The 10,129-nt window shown below is 44.2% G+C and overlaps 1 non-coding gene across 1 annotated transcript; it reads right to left on the bottom strand.

Moving 5' to 3' along the window:
- Window positions 1-596: 596 nt before the first annotated feature.
- On the bottom strand, window positions 597-668 carry trnae-uuc (transfer RNA glutamic acid (anticodon UUC)). The gene has a single exon. It is a non-coding gene; the product is annotated as a tRNA-Glu (tRNA).
- Window positions 669-10,129: the final 9,461 nt, after the last annotated feature.

Genomic DNA, 10,129 nt, shown 5'->3' with positions numbered 1-10,129 from the left:
ACCGCCAGAGAGACAGAATTTCGGTGCCGCCACTGGTTTAAAGCAGTCATGATGTCACTGTATTTCATATCTGGTATCGTCTCTGTCCAATACACTTACAGGGATTCAGAAGAATGGGCGGAGATAGAACATGGCTTCGAGTACAGAGATTGGTGTGTTCAAACTGTACTGGGAAAGGGTTACTATGGTTATGGGCATGGTAGCCGGCCCTACATCATATGTTGGAAAAACAGCTGGATGCACTGGCACACATTTCGCCTGGTGTAGTGAAAACCTGGACCCTTACTCTTTCCCTCTGTACAGGTTTGAGCCCACGGTGTTAAAAAATAGCTGTAACACTGAACACTAGCTGCTGTGGTCAGATTCAGAGTACAGCCTTTGTTGGAGTTAACAAAAAGCCAGGCCCAGGATCTTAGATGGGGTAAGAGAGAGCTAAGCTGAGTAAGCCAAGAGTTAATCCTGGAATCTTCTGCACTGTCATGAGACTCCTTGTCCCATCATGACACCAAAACGACTCATGAAAGCAAGAGCCTATAGAATGAAGATTTCACTCAAGGTCATGTGACTTGCAACTAGAGTGACACAACAAAGACACATTCCCATACCAGGAGTCGAACCCAGGCCTCCTGGGTGAAAACCAGGAATCCTGACCACTAGACCATATGGGACAGCCTTCATGTGTAAAGGCTGCCTTTGAAGTGCTTAGGCCATTGGTGAGAACTCAGGCATTTTCATTGTCCATGACAATGTCAATTGTCCAATTGTCAACAGCTTGCTGTTGATCGAATTTCATGTTTCCCATACAAGACAAGTCCACATTTCGCTAAAACGTGTCAGAAACAGGAGTATATAGGATATTTAAAGATTAGAATTACATATGATTAATAAAAATACCACTACACGATCAGTTTTAAAATGGTTTTAGATCAACATTAGGTCATTGTTAAACTTTTCCAGTCACAAGTAGGGTAAATATATTTGATGCCTTTTATTACACCTTTTCCATATCTGTTCTATTCTATGTGATGAACACATGAGGCGTGTTGAATAAACTTGTGTCCAGGCATACAAAACATTTCCTGCTTCTCTCCCATCTAGTGCACATGCCTAACTCACAAGCATTATAGGAACTGGAGTTCATCACAATTTTGCCGTCACATACTTCTGGTCTTAGTTTTAACTACTTCGTATCCATCATTTATAAGATCTAGACATGAAACTGCATTAATAGCTGCACTATTAATTATTAAAACATTAATAGTCTTGTAGAGTGCTCGCGGACCACTCGTGACTTTCCAGTTACAAGTTTCGGACTATCAACACACAAAGAATATAAAATACAAATGATCTACTCACCAAATGCTGAAACTAATTGATTAAGAAGCAGATTTTTCCTCTGATGATTCCATTCTGTGTTAACGGAAGAGGATCTCTAAAGGCCTCTGCCTGCTCTTGCGACAAGGCTTTCGCAGACAGCTTTTCACAGACAGTTGTAATTTATCGTTGAGCGGGAGATATAGGCGTGCACGATGTTATTCACCAGCACAACGCAAGGGGGCACAAAGTCGCTAGGAGTAGTTGGTGGGTGTGGTTAGTGGAGTGTTTATCCTCCGGTTACTTATAATGACTAGAACTTTTTTTTTTTATAATGACTAGAACTGGAGTTGTATAGATGTACGTACTTCCTCAATCAACCCCTCTTCATGCTGCTCCATCTTCACTCGTGTTTTTAAAAATGCCAGTCATGAAAACAAACCAAACCAGGAAAGTAGGGAAGCGGAAGTGTGTGTACAGCGGATGTAGAGTGGACCAATCAGAGCCCTCTTGTCTGCGGCGCTGTCTGCGAGGCTTCTGCGGTGGTCACAATTTTTGGGAGGTGCGCGCAGAGCGTCTGCGAAGGTGGGGGGGCTACGCAGACACTGTCTGCGATGCTATCTGCAAGGACTGGGTTGTCAGTGTAACGGTGTAAATAATAAGTTTTCTTTCCCTTGCTTATTTTTTTTTATTTTGAAACTTCACCAATTCCTGATTTGTCTCTTTAATGTTGTCTAAATGAATACACTGAGAATGTGAACCTGTACTGCCCCTTTAAGGAAATTATTTCCGTTTTCTTGTTCCCATGGTTTTTCCTCAGTCTGTGATTGCTGTGCTGAGGAAAGGTATGCTTGTTTCGTTGATGAATCATAAAAGTACATATTCTTAGTGTTAAACTCTTACAGATCGTTTATAAGGTCAAGATTAACATGTAGATAATGATAGTGGACATGCAGCTTAGTATACATACGATGTGAGTTTGTGTTTCTTTTATTTTGTAAGATGGTTTTCAGAAAGTTTTTCTCTGCTGCAGGCTACTCCCGTATGAAGATTGCATGTCAGCCTTTTCTTTTCTTTTGTTTTGCTACGTACAGGTATGTTGAACTCAGTGTATGTTCATTTTACTTAATGTTTACTTTTGTTGACGATGTTTAGCGTATAGCAGCACTCTTATACTGTATGTTGAGTGAAGTTTCCGTCTGTATTTGCCTACAGACTTAGCGTGTACAAGCCAGTGAAATATACTGTTGCTCAGTCTGTGATTGCTGTGCTGAGGAAAGGCTACTCCCGTATGAAGATTGCATGTCAGCCTTTTCTTTTCTTTTGTTTTGCTACGTACAGATATTGCTTTACGCTAAATAAAGCAACCAGTGAGAGAATCAGTGTCCGGCCATTCCCTGCCTAGTTCACAGCACAGCCACTACCAGACAGAACACAACGCAACGCACAGTCCCGTTACAATGGTGCCGTGACCTTCAGGATCGCCTTCAGATCGACGTCAGTTCGTTCACCGTGGGAAAGCTGCGCAGGGTTTTCTCCTTGCGTGGCATTGAGGTATTTTTTTTTGGACAGAGTGACTTTTATCAATCAGCATATTTTTGAGTTTTGTGCATCGCCGTGGACTGAGTTTGATGCGTGCACACAGTAAAGACTTTGGTTAATTTTGCTTTGGGTGAAAGAAAAAAAAAAAAAACAGTTTAAATGTTGGACAAGACAGGCTGCATAGCCGATCTGTTAAGGTGTTTGAATATATGCTGAGTTGTATCTTTTGAGATTTCCATTACATATGGTGTTTTGTGCATTTGATATCTTTAAGGAATTTTGCATATAGCTTTTTTTTCTCTTCTTTTTTTTCTTGTCTGTGTAACTTGATCGCTGGGATAATGGCAGAGGGAGTGACATTTACTGTTGGGGAAGAGAAAGGCAAAGATGATGACTTTCAGAGCCAGATAGTTGTGGGGAGGGGATATTTTCAGTATCCTTTTGAAACCAGTACACCAGGGCCAGGAAAGAGACCATTAGCTGAACCTGTACTTACCTCCACAAGATATGTAGAACGTCCCATGTCAAGACAAGATCAGAACACAGACATAGGTGCACTCATCACAGAGATAGCTGAGAAATTAGGCCAGTCCATCGCAGCACAGCTACAGCCTGATAGGAGCGCACACAGTCCTGAACAGCCCTCAGAAGTGACACTGTCCAATGTTAAGTTGGTCATGCATTCTGATGCAAGGGAGCCCCCTATCTTTAGGGGCGATGCCTCAGACAAGTTCACAGTTCATGAGTGGGAGACTCTTATGACCATGTACTTGAAGAAACGGGCTATCCCAGTTCATGAGCATTCACAAGAAATTCTGGCTAAGCTTATGGGCAAAGCGGGGGATGTGGTGAAGATAAAGTTGCGCAACGCATCTGTTGATCATACACAGAATCCCACAGTGATCTTTGACATATTGAAACAGCATTTTAGTGTGCACACATACTCGAACATGCCATTAGCTGATTTTTATAATACCCTTCCAAAACCAGACGAGGACACCATGGAGTATTGGATCAGGCTTAACAAGACAATGGATATTGCAATCGAGTGTCTGAAAAGGCAAGGGCGTAGCATTGAAGACCCGAACCATGAGGTCAGCATGATGTTCACTAAGCACTGCCCTGACCAGTCACTTGCAAATGTCTTCAAGTTTAAGTCTGCAGACAAATGGCTAGCCAGTGAAATTCAGGAACGGCTTGATGAGCATATGCAGGACAAGAAGAGTCGTGCTTCTGTTAAGTCAGCTCAGCCAGATACAGTGAAGTGCAAGGCCCATTCGCAGTGCCAGGCACCCTTTGTTGACAGTGAGCCCGAGCCAAGACCTCCTACATCTTCAATGCAGTCTCCAGTGTCTTCTGCAGTTAGTGCCGACAACGACTACATGAAAAGCTTGGTGGGATTGCTGGATAGGTTAGTGATGCAGCAAAGTCAGATACCTGTCAATGTCAGCAACCAGGCTGCTGCGCCTGTAGCTTTCCGTAGGCCTTGCAGAGTCTGTAGCAAACTCGATCACTCCACAGTGTCACACTGCAGACGGGAGAATAGGTGTCTGAAGTGCCTTGCACCTGGACATTGGAAGAAGGATTGTACTCAGCGCTTTAGCCAGCAGCGTGCTCCACCTAGTGCGCCTAGTGGCAGGGCAGAGGGGCAGAACCAAAAGTTAAACTACTGAGCCCACACCTTGAGGGGGGTGGTGTGGGTGAAAAGACTGAATCCCTCAATGAAGATTCTGACTTGATTAGTGTGTTTGAAGAGAGTATGGCTAATGCAACTAAGGGGTCAAAGGTCATCATCCAATCTAGCCAGAAGATCCAGGCATTCAGTGAGCTTTTCTATATTCCTGTTGTTATCAACCACCAAGTCCAACTTGAAGGCATGCTAGACTCAGGCTCCATGGCGTGTACCATCAGTGGACCGGCAGTGGAGAAGCTTAGATGCGCTGGTGTCTTGCCTGAAAAGCAGCATCCGGAGGAGAACATTGTGCTAATAGGTTGTGGGGGTCGGCAAACTCAACCAGAAGGGCTTTATGAGTTAAAGATCCAGATTTATGGCACATGCTGCATCGTACCCACTTTAGTTGTCCCATCTCAGCCAGATGACCTCATAATTGGGTCAAATGTCATCAAACACCTGATGCATGATTTAAAAAGTGACAGTAAATATTGGGACATTGTGTCCAGTTACAAACATCAGTCTAATCCTGACATTGACCACTTTTTGTCAATGTTTACCAGTGTTGAGCAGTGGAAGGGGCAAGAGATTCCTGAGAAGGTTGGAACGGTTAAGCTTACCCAAGCAGTCACTCTCTTGCCCAGACATGAACACCTTGTCTGGGGCAGACTTCCTCCCAATGTGCCGATGTCACCAGGTAGCACAGTTATGGTGGAGCCGACTGGATCCAAAGCTCAGCCACGGGGTGTCCTTGTTGGCCGTCTCGTCACACCTCTATGGGGTGACAGGTGGGTGCCCATGACCGTCGTGAACCCTTCAGAGAAACCTATCACATTGAAAAGAAATTGCAAGATGGCCGACGTGTATCCATGTTTGGCATTAGAGGATTTTGATGTCTTTCAGGGCTTACATGTCGTCTCAGAGAAACAACAGCCAGACCCTTCTCACGGTTCATGTTCTGGCTCCCAACATGCAGCTGCGCTGGCAGAGTTAGGCTTGGCTGACATCAAGATCGACTCCTCTCACATAAGTGAAAGTTGCAAGAATGAGCTTGATCAGTTACTTGCAGAGTTCCAGGACATTTTTTCAAAACATCCATTGGACTGTGGTGAAGTTAAGGAGTTCACTCACCGCATTCGTCTGACTGATGACCGACCATTTCGCTTACCATACCGGAGAGTGCCTCCCGCACATTATCAGAAGCTGAGGCAAGTGCTTACAGAAATGGAAGAAAGAGGAATCATTCGGAAGTCCACAAGTGAATATGCATCGCCTCTGGTAATGGTGTGGAAAAAGGATGGGGGTCTACGAATATGTGTCGATTTCAGATGGTTGAATGCACGAACTCTGAAGGATGCTCACCCGTTGCCACACCAATCAGATTGTCTGGCTGCTTTGGGTGGCAACTGCTTCTTTAGTACAATGGATCTCACTTCAGGGTTTTATAATATCCCTATGCATGAGGATGACAAAAAATACACGGCATTTACAACACCTCTTGGATTACACGAATATAATCGCATGCCACAAGGACTATGTAACAGCCCTGCTTCCTTTATGAGGATGATGATGGGAATCTTTGGGGATCTGAATTTCTCTAAGCTGTTGTGCTACCTCGATGATCTTTTAGTCTTTGCACCCTCAGAGAGTGAGGCTTTGTCCAGATTGCGCACAGTGTTTGAGAGACTGAGAGAGAACAACCTAAAATTGGCCCCAAGGAAATGCCATCTATTGCAGAAGGAAGTGAGGTTCTTAGGGCATGTTATTAATGTGGAGGGCGTATCTGTGGACCAAGCAAAGGTGGAGGTCATTAGCAACATGCCTGTACAGAGTCTCATGGAGCATGATGGGTGTACACCCTCAGTGCGGAAGATTAAGTCTTTTCTTGGAATGGTATTTTACTACCAACATTTCATTCCTAACTGTTCTGCAACCGCAAAGCCTTTGTTTGCTCTTACCGCAGGACAGAAAAGGAGAGGACGCTTGACTAAAGACAAGAAATTCCAGGGGGTGTATCGCAAACTTACTCCAGCAGACTGGACAGAGGAGTGTAATGACGCCTTTAATAAGCTGAAAGCCATGCTGCTCGATTGCGTAGTCCTTGCTCACCCAGACTTTGAGCGGCCTTTTATCCTCTCAATTGACGCTTCATTGGATGGACTAGGAGCGGTCCTTTCTCAAGTGTCTGAGGGAGAATCGAAAGCCAGGCCGATTGCTTTTGCAAGTAAGACCCTTAGTGCATCACAAAGGAAATATCCTGCTTATAGACTGGAGTTTATGGCCCTGAAATGGAGTGTGTGTGAGAAGTTCAGCCACTGGTTGAAGGGACATAGCTTCACAGTCTGGACGGACAATAACCCACTTACTTACCTTCTGACAAAGCCCAAACTGGACGCCTGTGAGCTTCGGTGGGTGTCCAAACTTGCCTCCTACTCCTTTGACCTCAAACACCTCCCTGGCCAAAGAAATGTGGTAGCCGATGCATTAAGCAGAGATGTGTTCACCAGGCCAATTAGCCAAAGATTGTTAACGGAGTCCTATGAGTGTCTTAGTCAGGAGGCTAATGAGGTGGGAGAGGAGTCTATACAGGATGCTTTTAGAGTCAGCTCTCAGTCTCAGATCCTTGAGTCAGTCAACAGTCGTCCGTCCAAGTTTGTGTGTGGTGCTGCTGAAATGAGAGCTCTCTGTCAGGCCCATTGTGATTCGATTGACGCTGCAGAGTCTCGGGCAATGTGTGTAACTCAACACCTGCAACAGCTGACAAGTTGTCAAGATGCACTGCCCATGATCTCTGCTCAAGAGCTTCAGCTGAGCCAGGAGCAAGACCCATACATTTCAAAAGTACTGCCTTTTGTCACTGCAAGAAAGCGCCCAAGTAGGCGAGAAAGGCATGGCGTTCACTCCAAAGTCCTTAGGCTGTTTAAGCAGTTTGACAAACTGGACATCCGAGACAATGTTTTGTACAGGGTGCTAAAAGACTCTGTGTCCAAGCAGAAAAGATTTCAATATGTGTTGCCTGAGAGCTTCAAGGATAAGGCATTAAAGGGCCTTCATGATCTTGCTGGACATCAGGGACAGGACCGAACTCTGTCACTCGCGAGACAGCGCTTCTACTGGCCTAACATGGAGAGCGACATCAGAGAATATGTCCGATGTTGCCAGAGATGTGTTGTCGCGAAGTCGCCAGATCCTGCTGCTCGTGCCCCTTTGGAGAGTATCAAGAGCTCGTATCCGATGGAACTTGTATGTATGGATTTTTGGTCAGCAGAGGATTGTAAGCAGCGTTCAGTGGACGTTCTTGTGGTAACAGATCACTTTACAAAGCTTGCCCATGCCTTTCCCTGCGCCAATCAGACAGCCAAACAAGTGGCCAAGAAACTCTGGGACAATGTATTTTGTGTTTATGGGTTCCCCGAGAGAATACATTCTGATCAGGGCACAAATTTTGAGAGCAATCTGATAGCGGAACTCCTCCGTCTGGCTGGTGTTGCAAAGTCTCACACGACAGCTTATCACCCAATGGGGAACGGTGCTACCGAGCGATTTAACCGTACCCTAGGTAGTATGCTTCGTACTCTGCCCCTTAAAGCAAAACATCATTGGCCCCAGCAAATTCAGACACTGACATTGGCATATAATGCTACAGTCCATGAAACAACTGGCTACGCCCCTTTCTTTTTGATGTTTGGGCGGGTTCCTAGACTGCCAGTGGACATCATGTTCAAGCCAGTCATGAATGACCAAGGGGTGGCTGATTATGATACATATGCAAAGTCTCTGCTCACTTGCTTGAAAAATGCCATGGAGATTGCACAGAAACACTCCACCGCTGAGCAACAGCACCAGACTAGACAGTACAACAAGCGTGTCAAAGGTACTCACTTGGCTGTGGGAGATCGTGTCCTAGTGGCAAATAAAGGAGAAAGGGGGAAAAGAAAGTTGGCAGACAAATGGGAGGATGGGGTCTACACAGTCATTGAAGCCAATCCTACTCTTCATGTCTATAAAATAAAGGATGTCACAGGGCATACAAGAACCGTCCACCGGAACTTGTTACTAGAGGTCAATTTTTTGCCTCTCCCTGAGAGTAATCTGGATGAGAGTGCACAAGATCATGATCAGTCTTTGATCAGCAATGAGTCTGATGAAGATTGTGACAATGATGAGGATATGTCTGCCATCCAAGTAGCTCAGGAAAACGACACAAGTGACCTGTTGGCGGAGTCCTCTAGTTCTCCACTTGATGGCTCAGTCGTGCATCATTCACCTAGCTCTGAGACATTGCATGAGCTTAGTTCAGTAGGCAGTCCAATTAGAGCCAGTGCTGAACACTCACACACATCAGTCGCATCACTTGCAGATACACCACACTCGACACATACTGATGTACCTCCTCTTGATCTACCAGATACATGTACGGATCCCAGTAGTAGTGTTAGGACCCGTGCAGGTAGATTAGTGAGATCAGTGAATAGACTAATTGAATCTATGGTTCAAAGGCCATTCCTGAAAGTTTAATGGTTTAGAGATTAACCAAGTTTTTGTTTGATACAGACTTTTACGAAGTACTTTTGGTTTGTTTTTCACATGAATAGTAATTAATGGGTATAAGGCCAAGTATTGTATGATGTAACAGGCATCATATTGACAGTATCAAAGGGAATTAAGAGACTTGATCAACCTCTTATTTTTCTCTTAACCTTGAGTTTGAGGTAACCTTTTGGGGATGATTAGTGGACTAGGTCTAATTTGATCTTGAGCCAGATACCAGTATTAGATACTACCCAGATTGTCTATCAGGATATTGGTGAATTTCAGGAGGGGTGTATGTAATGGTGTAAATAATAAGTTTTCTTTCCCTTGCTTATTTTTTTTTATTTTGAAACTTCACCAATTCCTGATTTGTCTCTTTAATGTTGTCTAAATGAATACACTGAGAATGTGAACCTGTACTGCCCCTTTAAGGAAATTATTTCCGTTTTCTTGTTCCCATGGTTTTTCCTCAGTCTGTGATTGCTGTGCTGAGGAAAGGTATGCTTGTTTCGTTGATGAATCATAAAAGTACATATTCTTAGTGTTAAACTCTTACAGATCGTTTATAAGGTCAAGATTAACATGTAGATAATGATAGTGGACATGCAGCTTAGTATACATACGATGTGAGTTTGTGTTTCTTTTATTTTGTAAGATGGTTTTCAGAAAGTTTTTCTCTGCTGCAGGCTACTCCCGTATGAAGATTGCATGTCAGCCTTTTCTTTTCTTTTGTTTTGCTACGTACAGGTATGTTGAACTCAGTGTATGTTCATTTTACTTAATGTTTACTTTTGTTGACGATGTTTAGCGTATAGCAGCACTCTTATACTGTATGTTGAGTGAAGTTTCCGTCTGTATTTGCCTACAGACTTAGCGTGTACAAGCCAGTGAAATATACTGTTGCTCAGTCTGTGATTGCTGTGCTGAGGAAAGGCTACTCCCGTATGAAGATTGCATGTCAGCCTTTTCTTTTCTTTTGTTTTGCTACGTACAGATATTGCTTTACGCTAAATAAAGCAACCAGTGAGAGAATCAGTGTCCGGCCATTCCCTGCCTAGTTCACAGCAC

This window comes from Neoarius graeffei, chromosome 18, assembly GCF_027579695.1.
Source record: "Neoarius graeffei isolate fNeoGra1 chromosome 18, fNeoGra1.pri, whole genome shotgun sequence".
NCBI classification, from domain to species: domain Eukaryota; kingdom Metazoa; phylum Chordata; class Actinopteri; order Siluriformes; family Ariidae; genus Neoarius; species Neoarius graeffei.
This window is presented reverse-complemented; position numbering and strand designations above follow the sequence as displayed.